Raw genomic sequence first — 16291 nt, forward strand, 5'->3', positions numbered from 1 at the left:
CACCGGGAACAATCTGGCAGCTTCATCAGCCAACACGTGCCTCTTCTGTCTTTCGTTTTGCTTGATCACGGCAACATCTAATGCAAGAACGGGTGAACTGTTCTGAAGACTGTGTTTTGAAAACACCTGTTTACTGATGTGAATGTGTGTGAATTTTCATATTTAACACGAATAGTCGCTTTCTCTGTCATTTTTACACTTTTATTGCAAAAACAGTGACCTGAACAAATCCTGGCAAAACACATTCAAGGTTATGGTGGCAGTTAATATTTTCATGGGAGCATAAAAACGTACATTAATACAATTTACACTTACTTTACTCGTTTCTATAATCTTATGTGAACAACCGTCACCTCTTCTGTCACACGTAACTTTTTAATGCGTTATTTGAACTTCACCAACAGCTTTTTGATTGTGTCTCAAGCACTAATCAGGCCCCTCACAAGTACCATTTGAGGCTTACACATCTTGTATCCATCATAAAGAGTAAGTAGGACCATAATGACTAATCACATTAGCATAATGTAAAAATGCAGAGCGTGAATAGCTTTTTTCTCCAAGATTTGTAGTAAAAACATACACACAATAAGACTGAAACGATTCATTACACCATTGGTTTGTTTATACTATAACATATTTATGTGCCCTGCAGAATGAAACCGTAAAAGTGCCATCCACGAGTACAGAAAAGAGGTTCTGTTTTTAACTAAGTTACATGAATTCGTGATGAATAGATTTTTTAAAAAATCATTTCAAGAGAGGGATATTGCTGTCCTGTTATGTTCTTTTAGGATACCACAAAACCTGATCCCATTATAGCTCTTTTTTGTAATCTACATTTTACATTTTCCACTTAAGCTGTAAGTACATTTAGCAATTTATGGACTAATTTCTGCCCTTAAAGTCAAACGTTGAGCTGCAGGTAGAGTCATGCAGATTACAGAAGCACATAGTTAAGGAAAAATTTATTCTTAGGGGAAGAAAAACAAAAACCAAAAACAACTTTTTTTTTTTAAGCTACTTAAGAAAAAAATCAAACCTTCTCACCCAAACACACATGAATTCCTTGATTCCCTCTGAGGACTTTGGGAAGTCAGCTTCAGGACTGGACTGATCTGTAATTATGAGTTACTGAGTTCAGACACCAAGCAGGTGCTTCAGATAAAACTAAGAAAAATGACAAACACAGTCCTTGCCTTCAAAGGGCTTACTGTCTAGTGAGGAAAGCAGAGGTGGAAACAGACATTTGAATTATAGTCTAACAAGTGTCCAGACTTGCAGGTGTGATGAAGGTATTGCTACCTGGAAGGCAAACAGGACTTTGCCAGGTAAAAGGGCATGCAGACTCTGGCACAAGTATTCCAGGCCAAGGGTAGTCGTGCACATGGAATGTTAGGGGCACTGAGGATAGTTCATTACCAAATAATGATTGAATGAATGTTTACTGCACACAGCTAAATCATAGATTCCAAGAAGAAATGCAGCAAAGAGATGAAGGCAGAAGGTATTTGGGGCCCCGATTTATTCATTTAAATATTCAGGGGAAAGGATATAGCAGTGTACAAGGTAGACATGGTGTTCCACGGGGTAAAAGCTCATCAGGGAACTTATAGTTCAGTCGGTGAAACAGATTAAAAACTGTCCACGTGATAATGTCAGGTTGTGATGAATACAGTGAAGAAAACAGATGGGGCTGGGAGAGAGGAACTGGAAGAACCTACTTAAAAGGGGATCAGGATGATGTCTCCGGGGAGGCGAGATTTGAAGACGGGAGTGAGGTCATGAAGGTCTGGGGAGCCTCCATAGGGAGTGGAAGTTTTGTCTCCAGGGTGATCCATGTTTCAAGGTTTCAGCAGGGAAGAGAAGTGGCCAAGTGCATTTCAGGCAAATCCCTCTGGTTGCTGTGCAGAGCCCAGAGATGAAACATCAGACCAGTTGGGTAGCTTTCTCAGTCATCTGGGTGAGAGAGAATTTCCTTGTGCTAGAATATTTTAGCAGCAGTGGTATTTGGCAGAGATAATATTAAAAGAGCCATCTTGGCATGGGCACTGATGCGTCAGAATAGGGGCTAGCCTCGGCAGCAGATCAGTCTTCAGGCCTCTGCTGGTCCAGGCTGGATCCCGGGGTTGGAGTTGGCAGGACAAGGGCTCAGATCAGCTGTTCTTTGCAACCAATATGGAAATAGCATTTTAGCAGCTGCACCAGCCTGGGAATTAGCCGTAGAGAGCCTGGGAAAGAGAAGACCTATGTTCTGATCGTGCAGAAGATAGCAAAAGGGAAGACTTGGTGACTAGGCGCTGGTTTCTGCTTGGGCAACCGGGTAAACTCAGGTATGTATTTATTCAATCATGTTTACTCATCACATCACAGTTAAGACACTGGAGAGACTTGCAATGTCAGGTGGGCAATTGGTTGTATTAGTAAGGTTGTGAGGGCAATGTCTGGGCTGAAGGAATACACTGGGGAGTTTCTAGCAGAAAGACATCATATAAAGCAATAGAATAGATGAGGTACCCTAGGGACAGAGAGGGAGAGAGACAGTAGAGGCTGGATGGAGTCCTGAGCGACTGCAACATGCAGAGTTGTGAAGACAGAGAAGGAGCAGCTACTCTGTGGGAAAGAAACAGCCTTGGAAGTTTTGGAAGCTCAGAGTGGAGCATGTTTCCAGAAGGAGGAGGGAGGAGCTGGTTGTGTTGAAAGCGGTGGAGAGATTGAGCAAGAAAGCAAGGATCAGAATCCCTAAGGGATTTGACAACATGGAGAGTGTCAGTGACCTTACCAAGGGCCATCCTAGTGGGTAGTGAGGACAGAGGTTGTGTTGTCCAGAGCTGAAGGTAGGTGAGCAGATGGGGAAGGGAGAGGGTGACCACAGCACGACGTTTTCCGGTGATGTGGGACGTTTTGGATTGTCATCTAGGGGAGGGACTGGAGTGAGTTTAATTGCAAGCAGGAAAACTATTAGGTATTTTTATAGATTCCAGGAGCTGACAAGTTAGGCATCTTGCTATTTTTGTAAAGAAAATTGAACTGGCACACAGCCACTCCCAATCCATAAATGGGTCATTTGTGTATTGTCTGGGACTACTTCTGTGCTACCAGGGCAGAGCTTAACAGTTGTGACAGGGACCTATGTCCTACAAAACAAAACTATTTTCTCTCTGGCCCTTTATAGAAAGTTTGCCAACCCCTGGATTAAGCTAAAATATTACATGCCCTTGCAAATTTAATTTGCCTGAGAACCCAAAACAATACATACATATACCGAGGGTGCCAAAAAAGTATATAAGCATTTTAAGAGATAGTATCTATGTATAACTTTCAAAGTTGAATTGAATAACAGTAGCAATGTGTAAATTGCAGAAGTCAAATGTGACTTGTATTTATCTTTTGTTATCAGTATATTTTGAGTATTACAATTTTAATACAGCGTTTTCCTTTCTTAAAATGAGTATACTTTTTTTGGCACCCTCTGTCTAAATGCAGGCATAAATACACACATCAAACAAATGAATCTATTTCCCGAGGCAAAGTGTTGTGGAAATTCTAGTCAGTTTGCCAATGTATCCACAAAAAAAGACTATTGCTCTTCTGCTGATAATACTCACCTACCTTTTGACAAACAGATCAGTCCACTATGGTTCCACTTCGAAGGCAGCACCTGGAGCTGAGCCTGACACCTGGGAGATGTCCAACACACATTGATTGAAGAAAGGAAGGAAGGAACCAGGTATTGTACAAGAGGATTGCCTGGGGCAAGGCGCAGGACAATGGTTCTAAGTCCAAGTAGATAACAAAAGATTACCAGGGTCAGTGAGCTTCCAGGGAACCATCCCAGCGAGGTTTGTGGAGCCTGGAATTCACTACGTTTCTCTAGAATTGATTTGGGAGGCGAGGGGGGAGGGGTTGAGGAGATGGGGTTTTGCTCACATCAAGGGTGTGCAAACCAAGTCATGAAGAGGCAGAGTATAGCTTGGCACAGGGCCGTTCCGACAGCTTGTTGGCTGTGATGCACAGAGGTACAAATGAGCTGAAGGACCAGGAGTTAATCTGTTAAAAAGTGGGTTAAACCAACAAGTCAAAAATGGTACTTTCCAAAAATATTTTCACTGAAAAAAAACAAAAAGACTATATACCATCAACTGGCCAATGTTTTCACATAGGGGCAAGAATTTTTCTTTGAGCACAGAGCCTCACTCTTGAATAAAGCACACCCCTAACACATTAACTAAGATTTAAAACGTGGATTTCTTTCTTTCTTTCTTTTTAAAGTCAGGGTCTCACAGCTTACTGCAACCTCAGCCTCCTGGGCAGGCAATCCTTCCACCTGAGCTTCCCGCCAGTACTGGCTGATTTTTAAAATTTTTTTGTAGAGACAAGGTCTCGCTGTATCGCCTAGGCTGATCACAAACTCCTGGGCTCAAGAAATCCTCCCACCTTGGTCTCCTAGGTTGCTGAGATTACAGGCCTGAGCCACTGCACCTGGCCTGAAGTATGAATTTCTTTAAAGGAGAGTGAGGACTCATACGTAAGTGGGAAGTGATCTGAACATAGTGTCCTTTGAGATTTTCCCCACGATCTTCTGCAGCTGTGTCACTCCCACTTTGTGACGCTTTCAACTTGTTTTCATAGAAGCAGCTCTTTTCTTGGTCTCTCTATTTCATCTATGTTTGTAATATTTAATGAATCACATCATTATTATAATGCAACACACACAACTGTCATAGGCAGATTTGGGAAATGACAGCTGCTTTTCAGGGAGCACACGGTTCATATCAGAGAATGACCCGTGTATTGCATTCTGTGTGGGAGCATGATGACACCAAGGGAACAGAGACTCAGGGATTCTGGTGGGTCCAGGAAGGCAAGGGAGGTTAAGGCTGTTTGTCAGTGAGGTTGACACAAGCGCATTCCAGCCCCAGCTGCTGCTCCTTGAGTCGCTGACAAGCAACTGGCATGGCTGGTTCTTCTGAATACTGACTCGGGGCCGTTGCATTAAAGGCTTCCCACCCTAGGGACCTTGGAATATTGTGTGTTGGAAAGCAGGCATTCAGTGCCTGTGATAGCTTCTTCTGGAATGTAGTGTGGGGGATAATAGATGACTTCTCCTAGCAGTGCAACTGGCAGAGAATCACAACTGATAAGACACCAACCCTACTGACTCCATGGCTGATTTAACTTTGTAAGGCTAAATTCTCAAACTGCTGGATGTGGACAGAGATGGTGAAACCTCAGTAAGCACATTCTGGCAGCAAGTCACCGGGTAGTAATGGAGAACACCCCAGGTAGTAGGCAGAGATCACTGAACAATGTAAAAGTCAGGACTTAACACTGTGATGAATATATGATTGTCAATGGAGACTGGGGAACCCTGTGTCCTGCAACAGATGCCTCACCAGCCTTCTAGCTCATGTGATGCTAAATTTGGGTTGATAAAGATGATTCTCTTCTCTACTGTCAGTAATTTGGAAAATTATTTTCCATGGTTTGGGAATGGGGAAAATAAGTTTGCACTATGAGAGTTAACAATAAAATCGAGAGTATTGGCTGGGCACAGTGGCTCAAGTCTTTAATCCCAGCACTTTTGGAGGCCGAGGTGAGAGGATTGCCTGAACCCACAGGTTTGAGAACAACCCGGGCAACTTGGTGAGACCTCATCTCTACAATAAATAAATAAATAAATAACCAGGTGGCAGTGTGCGCCTGTAGTTCGAACTACTTGGAAGGCTGAAGCGGAAGGATCACCTGAGCCCAGCAGGTTGATGACGGAGTGGCTGTGAACGTGCCACTGTACTCCAGCCTGGCTGACAGAGTAAGACTCCAATTCACAAAAAAAAAAAAAAAAAAAAAAAGGAAAAGAAAAGAGACAGAATGTTTCCAGTATGGAAACTTTGATGATATTAAATGTCTATGTTGAGACATTTAATGGTAGATGTTGAAGTAGCCTAAAGAGGTCAAAATGCCTTCTGTGACAGATATGGCTATTAAGACCCAGTATGGTTATGTGATTTGTTCAAGGACCCAAGGCCAGATGAAAGCTAACCCAGCCTACCACCCAAGTGTCTCAGGTCCTAGTCTAATATTTTTCTCATTCTAACACCCTCCTTCTACAGGGAATATTCTGGTAAGTTGGAGTCACTCCATCCCACTGACGCAGTTAGTGTGACTGAGTCATAAATTCTCCATAACTCAATGATGTAACACAACCATTGCTTACGGTCCCAGAATCTGTGTATCACAGATTTGGACAGCACACCTTCGGGGTGGCTTGGCTCTGGCCTCGTGTCTGGACTTAGGACTGGGATCCTCTTAAGTTTCACTCACAAACCTGCTGGGTGATGGGGGCTGTCACTGGGACCTCAGCAGGGGCTACAAGCTGCCTTTCTATGTGACCTGAGCTTCCTCACAACATGGTGACCAGCTTCCAGGGATGAGTGGCATGCAAGAGAGCCAGACAGAGGCCATTCCATCGTGTATGACTATCTTGGAAGTCATGCTGCCTACCTTCCACCTGACTTTTTTTGTTGTTGTTGAGGCCGTCACAAAGGCCCGTCGACTTCATGGGGATGGACTTCACCTCTTGATGGGCATTGACAAGGTCCCAAGAAAGCTTGTGGGACCCGAAATATTGGTGTGGCTCCTTTTGGAAATTACAGTCTGCTGCGGTGAGCAGAAAAGGCATTCTTTGCAAGAAGAAAACTGGAGGGAGAAGAGAGGCAGGAGAACACCGAACAAAGCCCACCTGAAGGCCGAGAGTGCCTGCTTCCTTCCTCCCCCTCTGGGGAACTTTGCAATCTGTGCTTACTGCAAATTGAACAGGAATAAAGCATTTTAACTCAACATGATGGAAGCTTTTATTTCATTTAACTGTCTAGTTTGGTGTGTTGGAAAGTATGCTTATAGGATATATCCCTAGCATAAAAGCCTTCACAATGAGGGAAAAGGGAGAAATTATTTTAATTGAAGAAATTATTTTTAAAAATAGATCATGTACTAGACTATAAAGAAAACATCAATAAATCTCTTAAAGCACAAAGCGCACAGACTCTCTGACCACAGATTCATAAAACTACAAATTAGGAGCAAACATTTAAACAAAAATTTCCCACCCACTTGGAAATATAAAAATACTCTTCTGCAGATCTCTCGGGTGTGCAGAGGAAAATGTGATTGCAATTATGGAAGATGTCAAAAGTAAGAATGAAAACACTACAAATGAGAAGTCCTGGGAAGTGGCAACAGTTAGACTTACAGGGCCATTAAGGAGTAAGGACGTCGCCCGCCACGGCAGCGATAATGGCCCTTCCTGGGTGGGGTGTCTGCTCATCTAATCCTCACAACCACTTGCAGGTGGACACAACTGTGTGCATTCTCATCTTACTGAGAAGGAAACTGAGGCACAGAGGGATGAGTGAAATCGTGCAACTGGCCCCTACCACACCCCAGCTATGTCCAGGCTTGGGGTTACAGTCATGACTCAGATAGGCCAGGCCATGTTCTCAGGCTCCTCATTCCCGCCGAGTGGGAGTCCCAGCTTCCCACCAGCCTCTAGGACACTTCCTGACAGGGAAGGGGGAAGCGCCTCAGAGTCGTTCACAGGCAGCCTCTGCTGATACTAATGGGGGTGGGGAGGCGGCCTCATCATCCTGGGTCATGGAGGAGGCCATGAAGTTCCCTAGGTTTCCTTTGAGGGCACCTCAGTGGGGCATGGGGTGGAGGTCCAGGCTCCCTCCATGGTCTCTACTGACATTGAGGGTGGGGTCAAGATAGAGGAGAGTGTGTGTCATGGTTGCCTGGTAGGGATGGAAGTCCTAGGCCTCCTCAGCATTCTCTCATACCACCCTGGTGGTATGTGGGGTACCTCAGTGTACCCTAGTGGAGGGCTGAGGCCTAGGTTCCCTGCAAGGCCTTTGTTGACCTGGTGGGAGCAGGGTCACATTTTTTTTCTATGGTTTTGGATGGTGTGGAGCGGTTATTGTCTACAAGTTTTCTATTTTGCTAGTTTGATGCTTTCCTGGTTCTTTGGCTAGACACAGCAGGCTTTTGTTGTGGCTTTTTTTTTTTTTTTTTTTGTCTGTGCCTGCTGGTGTTTGTGGGTTGCCAGCTTATTCAGCTCAAAGTCTGGGATACATGAGGCAAACAAACAAACAATCAGAAAGCACGTGGGACTATTCCTGCGTTGTTCCTCAGGCCCTGAAGCCTGAGTGGGTCAGCCTTCTTCTCTCTCCCTTTCCATGGTCTAATATTTCTTTTACAGGTTGTGTCCAGGGGTTTTCATTTTACTCAGCTGGGAAAAGAGGAGAAAGTCTGCCCACTCTATCTTCCCAGAAGCACAAGTCTCCTATTTTGTTTCAAGAAAAGAAAAAAAAAAATTGGAGAGCGTATGCCCATTCTCAGAGCAGGAAGAAAAACTGAAAGATGGAATCATCTATAGTGATGGGTAGAGGGGAAAGAAGGAAGGACCTCTGCCAAACTGACAGATCATCAGAGTCATGAGAGGAAAGCCTGAGAATATACAGATTCAGGGAGTTCAGGTGATGTGATGGTGGGAGGATGAGGAAGCTCTCTAGTGCTGGATTTTATGTCCCGGTGAGATAAGAAGGGAATCCATCAACTGAGAAAGAAGAGGGGCAGGAAGACCAGAGACCTGCAAAGAGAAGAAGGCGTGGATCAGTAGCCTTGAAGGGTCACCACCACTGACTAGAAAAATATGGGGGGCTAGGTGTGATGGCTCATGCCTATAATCCCAGCACTTTGGGAGGCCGAGGTGGGAGGATCGCTTGAGCCCAGGCGTTCAAGACCAACCTGGGCAACATAACGAGACCTCGTCTCTACCAAAAAAATTCAAAAAAAATAATTGGGTGTGGTGGCACATGGCTGTAGTCCAAGCTACTTGGGACGCTGAGGTAGAAGGATCTCCTGAGCCTGGGAGTTTGAGGCTGTTGTGAGCTGGGATGTGATATTTCACGCCAGACTGGGTGACAGAGACCCTGACTCAAAAAAAGGAAAAAAGAAAGAGAGAAAGAAAAATAAAGTAGATTGTTGAGCATATTGAAGCCACATAAGTTTAGAAGGAAACCTGCCAGCTTATAGTGGCTTGCTTCCTTCCAGAGCTCTGTACAGAGTAGGTGGGTAACTTTGGGTTTAATCAGGAATTGTTGCCAGATGCGATGTGAGAAGGGAAAGGACTTGGGTCATAGAAGGTGTGAGTCAGGACATGATGACAATGATGGAGCACAGAGTCAGCACCGTGACATGGACACTCCAGAAGGTACCATGCATGTTGGGTTTTGCAACACAGGGACCCTGCATAGGTTCTTGTCTGAATGAGTATAAATTTGAGAAGGCAGATGGTGAACATTTGACGGTGAGTGGGTGGGTAGTCCCCATGGGATCAAAGCCTCGTTGACGTGGACTGATGAGTCAGAGGCACTCATAGACAGGTGGTGTTGGCCCTAGGGCAGATCTTTGAAACTGAGGTTGAGGAGGTAAAACAGATGGACACAGCAAGTTCCCGGGAATGAGTAGCCAAAGCATATGGATAGAAGGCCATTGGCAAGTGAGACACCCTTACCAACCCTCTCACTGAAGATAATTTAAAGGGTGAATACAACCTAGAAACACTTTTTCGTCGGAGTCTCACTCTGTCACCCAGGCTGGAGTGCAGTGGCACGCTCATGGCCATCGCAGCCTTGACCTGCTGGGCTCAGATGGTCTTTCTGCCTCAGCCTTCCAAGTAGCTGGAGCCACACGCATGTGCTACCACGCCTGGCTTATTTTTTGATTTATTGTAGAGATGAAGTCTCACCAACTTGCCTGGGCTGGTCTCAAACCCCTGAGCTCAGGCAATCCCCTCAGCTCCACCTCCCAAATTGCTGGGGTTACAGGTTTTAGCCACTGTGCCCGGCCTGAAAATCATTTTTAAATGCGTCTGTGAACTGGTAATAAAGTAAGGCTAGAACAAACCCAAGACGGAGCTCCCGCGAGATGGCCTGGCACTGATGCCAGCTTCTACTCTGGGCACTTATGATAGACCAGGGGCTCTCGATTCTAGTTTTCACAGCCTTGTGAAGGATGGACAGTGGGTCACAAAGACCGGGTCCCACCCCAAGAAAGTAGCCTCGAAGACAGAAGGTTCGAAGGGGGTATCCTGGAAATACAAGTGCCCCCCACAGCAGAAACAAGAAAATGTGCTTGTCTTACAATTTGGCACTGGGTAAAGGGGAAGAGGATCTTCCCTGCAAGCTTCTAAATACAAGTCAGCCCTCATGAGTGAGTCTTGCTGTCTGAGCTTCACTACCTGGGTGGTCTAGAAAAACTTCCAGCTGAGAATTTAGTTTAAAGTGGCCCTCCTTCAGTAGAACCCGTGGGCATCTGGCAGAAACAAATGCAAATCCTCTTTAAATGAACTCCCTTCAACCTAGGCTTCAAAGAATTCTCATAGAAATATGAATCCGCAGTTAAGAAACAAAAGCACCATGAATGACACTCAACACAAATAACAGGCAGCAGAATCTCACCCACAAATACTTGAGTCAGGTACTGCAAATATCAGATGGGGCAAAATTTATATGCAATTTACAAGGATTAGATGGGCAGGAACTAGGTAGTCATCATTTGCAGAAGATGGAAATGTTTACATAGAAAATACAAAAGAATCTATATATAAATTAGAATTAAGACTTTTCAACAAAATTGCTACTTTTGAGCTCAATATTTAAAAATGTATTTCTATATACCAGCAACAAATGGCTACAATGTGTAATTAAAAATAGATATCATTTACAATACTATAAAAATATTAAATACCTTTGGATACATTTAACAAAATATGTATGAGACCTGTACACAGGAAATCATCAAGTTATAGACAGAAATTAAATGGCACCTAAATAAATAAAAAGAGACTATGTTTATGGATAGGAAAATTTAATATTGTAAAGTTTTCACTTAAAAAATTATTTATGCATTTAATTCAATTATATTCAAAATCCCAAAAATGCGTGTGTTTTTCTTTTGGTTTGGTTTGGTTTTATTGTTGGTTGTATGTGTGTGGGGGTTTTTTGTTTTTTGTTTTTTGCAGGGAGGGGGTTGAGGAGTACATTGTGGAACTTGGCATGTTGATTGTCAAGTGTATCAGAGCTGGCATTGAAAGTCAGTTGAGAAAGTATGAGCTTTAAATATCTGACGCTTAGACAACTGGTTAGTCATCTAGAAAAAATCAATTTGAACCTCTGTCTCAAACCACATGCTAAAAATCCATTCTAGGTGGATTAAAGACTTAACATTAGGTAGAACTTTAAAACTTTTGGAAGAAAATATAAGAGAACGCCCTTTTCAGTTAAAGGAAGGGAAGGGCTTCTGAAACTAGACAAACAGTAAAGGAAAATATTATTAAAGTCAATTACATTAAAATGAAGAATTTCAGGAGATACTATGAGAAGGGAAAGATGAGCCCTGAGCTGAGAGAGGCGATTTGCTATACCTCTGTGACAAAGAATGAGGACCCAGATCACATCAAAACATAAGCCCATAGTAAAAATACAGCCTTGTTTATCCTAAGTGAGAAGAAGACTTGAATGGGCACCTCACTGAATAGAGAACACAAGTGGTAAATGAACATGGGACAATAGGCTCAACTTCATTTGTAATCAAGGAAATGCAAATGAAAGCTACACTGTTATATTATTTCAACTCCATCAGTTTGACAAAAAGTTTTCAACGTCAGATAACAAGAATGAGAAAAGATGTGGAAACACTGAATTCTTACACACTGTTGGTGGAAGTGTAAATTATTTCAACCATTTTGGAAGATAATTTGCGATTGTTTGGAAGTTTGAAAATATGCATGCCCGTTGACCCAGCAATTCCGCTCTCTGACAGCTGGCCTGAAGGAACCCATACACATGTACCATGACACAGGTACAAGGATGTTCGTAATATCACTCTTTGTAATAGCAAGAGCTGTTCATCAGTGGTATAATGGATGAAAAACTATGGTATATTTATGTAATTGAATATCATGCAACAGTAAAAATGGCTACATTGTGGCTAGGTACAGCAAGGTAGATGAATCTCAGGAACATAATGAGTAGAAGAAGAAAGCAAGTTTCAAAAAGACCTAGACAGGAAATTACAATTTATAAAATTCAAAAGCATACAAAATTCCACAGTAAACATGTTCAGGCATATATATGCACATAGTAAAACAGAAACAAAATAAAGGGAATGATGAGGAAAGGAGGCTGGAATTGGAGAGGCTTAAATGTTCTATTTCCTAAATAGGTTAGCAAGTATGTAAATGATCAGTGTATTTTTTTTTTCTAAATACTTAAACATTCATTTTATAAATATGTTGTATGTATTTAATAAAATAAAATTTCAAAGCTCTTTGGAGTTGAGATAAAGAGGTTTCTCACAGCATTATTTCATGCCAGAAAGTTGGAAGCAATAAAGGTTAAATAAGTTTAGGTACATGTATGCAGCAGAAGAGTACACAGCACTGAAGGATGATAAGTTATAAGTGTGTGTACTAATTGCAAAGATGTTCCTCATTTAGTAGGTGGAAGAAGAAAGTTACAAAACAATATGGCATCTCAATTGTATAAGGAGCATATTCAAGTACACATGTATACAAATATAAAAAGTAGCTGGGAGTGGTGGCTCACGTCTATTATCCCAGTGCCTTGGGAGGCTAGGCTGGAAGGATCACTTGAGCCCAGGAGTTTGAGACTAGGCTGGGCAACATAATGAGACTCCTGTCTCTATAAAAAATCTTTTAAAGAAATTAACTGGGTATGGTAGTACATGTCTGTAGTCCTAGCTACTCAGGAGGCTCAGGCAGGAGAATTGCTTGAGCCAGTAGTTCAAGGCTGCAGTGAGCTATGATTATGCATTCACTCCAGCCTGGACAACAGAGTGATACCCTATTTCTAAAACAAAACAAAACATTAAACAAATATATGATATATATAAAATAAACAAGAGACCTAAAAACCCTGAAATTTATTTATACAAAATTGTGTATTTATTCTTATATGTTTAAACTTGTCACCTTTAAAGTACTCTCTATTTGATAGAATACACCTACTGAGACACTTTTTCCACTGCTCAAAACAGTTTTTGAGCTCTTCCATTTTGATGTCTTTCAGTGCTTCTGCCGTTTTTGTTTCACCTTCTCCACATGGGCAAAATATTTTCCTTTGAGGACTAGTCTCATCTGAGGAACAACAACAAAAAAACGTCGCTCAGTGGGAGAGCGGGTGAATAGGGAGGGCAGAGCATGGGGATCATGTCGTTTTGGGTCAAAAACTGCTGAACACTCAATGTGGTGTGGGCTGGTGCGTTATCATGGTAGAAGAACCAGTCACCTGTTTGTCACAACTTGTGACGTTTCTTCCACAAATCATGATGCAACCTCCTCAAAACTTCCTGATAAAAAATTTGGTTGATCATTTGATCCAGAGGAACAAATTCCAAGTGTACTACAAGGGACATATCCTCCAAAAAACAATAATTCTGGGGTTTGGGGGGGTTCCCCCTCGTATGTAAAGTATTTAGTGAGTATACCAAAAAGTTAGCAGTGTTGGAATCTGGATGTTGCCTGTTAGGATTACTTATGAGTTTATTTCCCCTTGATTTCTCCTATTTTTTTCTACCGTAGACATATATTACTCTTATACCAAAGACAAGTCAGAGAAAGGATAACAAAGAATATCGAAGAAAAATCAGACAGAAAAATATAAATATAGAATACTGGAGATGACCTTCACTAAATATGCTTATTATTTGAAGAAAATGACTATGCTCTTTTTAGAGTTAAAAAATAAGACTTGAAGTGGGGATGTGTGTGTATGTGTGTGTGTGTGTGTGTGTGTGTGTGTGTGTGTATCAAGTTTCTGGCTAAAAAGGACTAAATATAATAAAGTTAACCTCCTCCTAATTTAATTTACAGGATTAAAACAATCCAAACCAAAATCTCAATGGAATTTTTAAAAATTGATAAAATGGGTTTAAAGTTCATCTGGAAGAATAAATGGAGCTATTGATAATAATATTCTGAAAACTGAGATATAGGAGGTTAGATTTGCTCTAATGAATATTAAAATGTGTGATAAAGTGACAACCATTGTTCACAACGACACAAACAGGATGCTCGTATAGGTCTATAGAAGGTGCTCGGGTGTCTCTGTACAGTTAAAAACAGTCGATGATGAAGTAAGTAATTGTCATAGATAAAGTTGAATCACTTAATACATTACGTTGGAATAATGGGTGTAGAAGGAGACATTTTTACCTTAAATCGTATTCCCAAGTAAGTTCTAGATAAGTCAAAGAAATGTAAAAAAGTGAAAGCACACTGAACACAGAAACTACAGTGAAGATTTGGGATAGAGTAAGTCACGAAGTCAGTTACTGCAGGGCCAACAGTCAGTCTCGATGACTGACCCTCTTTTTCTCCTGCTTCCTTGGACTTCCGTGACATACTCCCCTCACTTTTCGCCCACCACTTTGGCATGGTCTCTGCCGGCCTGTCCTCTTCTGGAGAACATTGTAGGTGTGAGTCCCTCAGGGTCTGTTCCATGTCTGCGCTGCCTCCCGCATGTTCTCACGTGTCCCCACAGCTCCCAGTGCCTTCTCTACCAAGGAGGCTCCCGAGTCTAATTCCAGCGCAGCCGTTTCCAACTCACCAGCATTCCTCAGGATCCACGAGGAAACAGGTGGACACTCAAGAAGGGAAATCAGGAGATTCTAGTTGACAGCGCTTGCAAAGGGTTTTGGGAAGCATCAAAGGACAGTGGTGCAGCTTCCCAGAGAAAGTGACCACCTTCGGCCCAAAGGGAGAAATGATGACTGAAGGAGAAAGGCAGAGAAAAGAAGGAGGAAGAGGGGGAGGAAGGGGAAGAGGGAGGAAGTGGGCATGAGATGGCGGAGGCAAAGGAGGGTTTGAAGAGAAAGGGGAGTGGAAGGAGGAGGGAGGGAGGGGGAGGGGGAGAAGGTGAAGAAGGAGGGAGGGAGGAGGGGAAGGAGGAAGTGGCCATGAGATGGAAGAAGCAAAGAAGGGTTTGAAGGAGGAGGAGGAGAGGGAGGAAGAGGAATGGGAGAGAAAGGGGGAGGGGGAGGAGGAGAAGCAAGGGGAGGGGAAAGAGAAGGGAAGGAGGAGGGGGGGAAGGGAAGGAGGGAAAAACAGGCATGAGAAGGAGGAGGCAAAGGAGTGTTTGAAGGAGAAGAAGGGGGCAGAGGAGGAAAAATAGGGAGGGAGAAGAGGAAAAGAAAGGAGAGAGGGGAGGAGGAGGAGAAAAGGGGGAGAAGGAGGGAGGAAGTGGGCATGAGATGGAGGAGGCAAAGGAGGGTTTGAAGGAGGAGGAGGAGAGGGAAGGGGGGAAGGAAAGGGGGAGGGGGAAGGGGTGAGGGTGGGGGAGAAGGAGAAGAAGGAGGATGGGAAGGAGGAGGGAGAAGGAGGAGGAGAGGGAGAAGGGGAAGAGGCAGGAAATGGATGTGAGAAACCGGAGGGAAAGGAGAATTTGAAGGGGGCGGGGTGGGGAGAGGAGGAGGTGGCAAAGGGGAGCCGGTGAGGGAAGGGAAGAGAGAATGTAAGGTGGAGATAATATGGAGTATGGAATCAGCCTCCACACTGTCCCTTCAGTTCTTCTGCCCGGGCCTTCACTGGCTGAACCTTCAGAAGTCAGAGGGCAGGGGAGCCAAGTGCTGAGGCTACGTGGGATGGCAGCTCATTCCCAGCAGGCCAGGTTCTCTGGACACAGCAGGACAGAGAAGGGTGGAGCATGGCTCCAGGTGGGCAGGTAGAAGATACTTACCTAGCATTCACTTTCTGCTTGGCCTCTTCTCCAGGACATCCCAAGAGTATTTCATACTCGACAGGTCCAAAATGGGACTCATGAACTGCTCTCTCCCTACCCTCTCTTCTCAAAAAAGAAACTAATACAATAACTCCAAACTGGTCATCTTTCCATGTTTTCTTTGATGTTGTTTTGAGTCAAATTCTCAATCTGTCACTCAGGCTACAGTGTAATGAGCAAGATTACTGCTCACCACAGCCTTGACCTGGGCTTGGGCAATCCTTCCACCTGCTGGGTAGCTGGGACTATAGGCATTCACCAGTGTAGTCAACTAATTTTTTGATTTTATGTAGAGACAAGGTCTTGTTATGTTGCCCAAGTTGGTCTCGAACTCCTGGGTTCAAGCTATCCTCCTGCCTCGGCCTCCCAAAGTGCTGGGATTATAGGTGTAAGCCATCACGACTTGCCTTTTTTTTTCTTTTTTAAGCAACACA

This window comes from Carlito syrichta, unplaced genomic scaffold (genome assembly GCF_000164805.1).
Source record: "Carlito syrichta isolate Samal-C Ts95f unplaced genomic scaffold, Tarsius_syrichta-2.0.1 Scaffold109667, whole genome shotgun sequence".
Taxonomy (NCBI): Eukaryota; Metazoa; Chordata; class Mammalia; order Primates; family Tarsiidae; genus Carlito; species Carlito syrichta.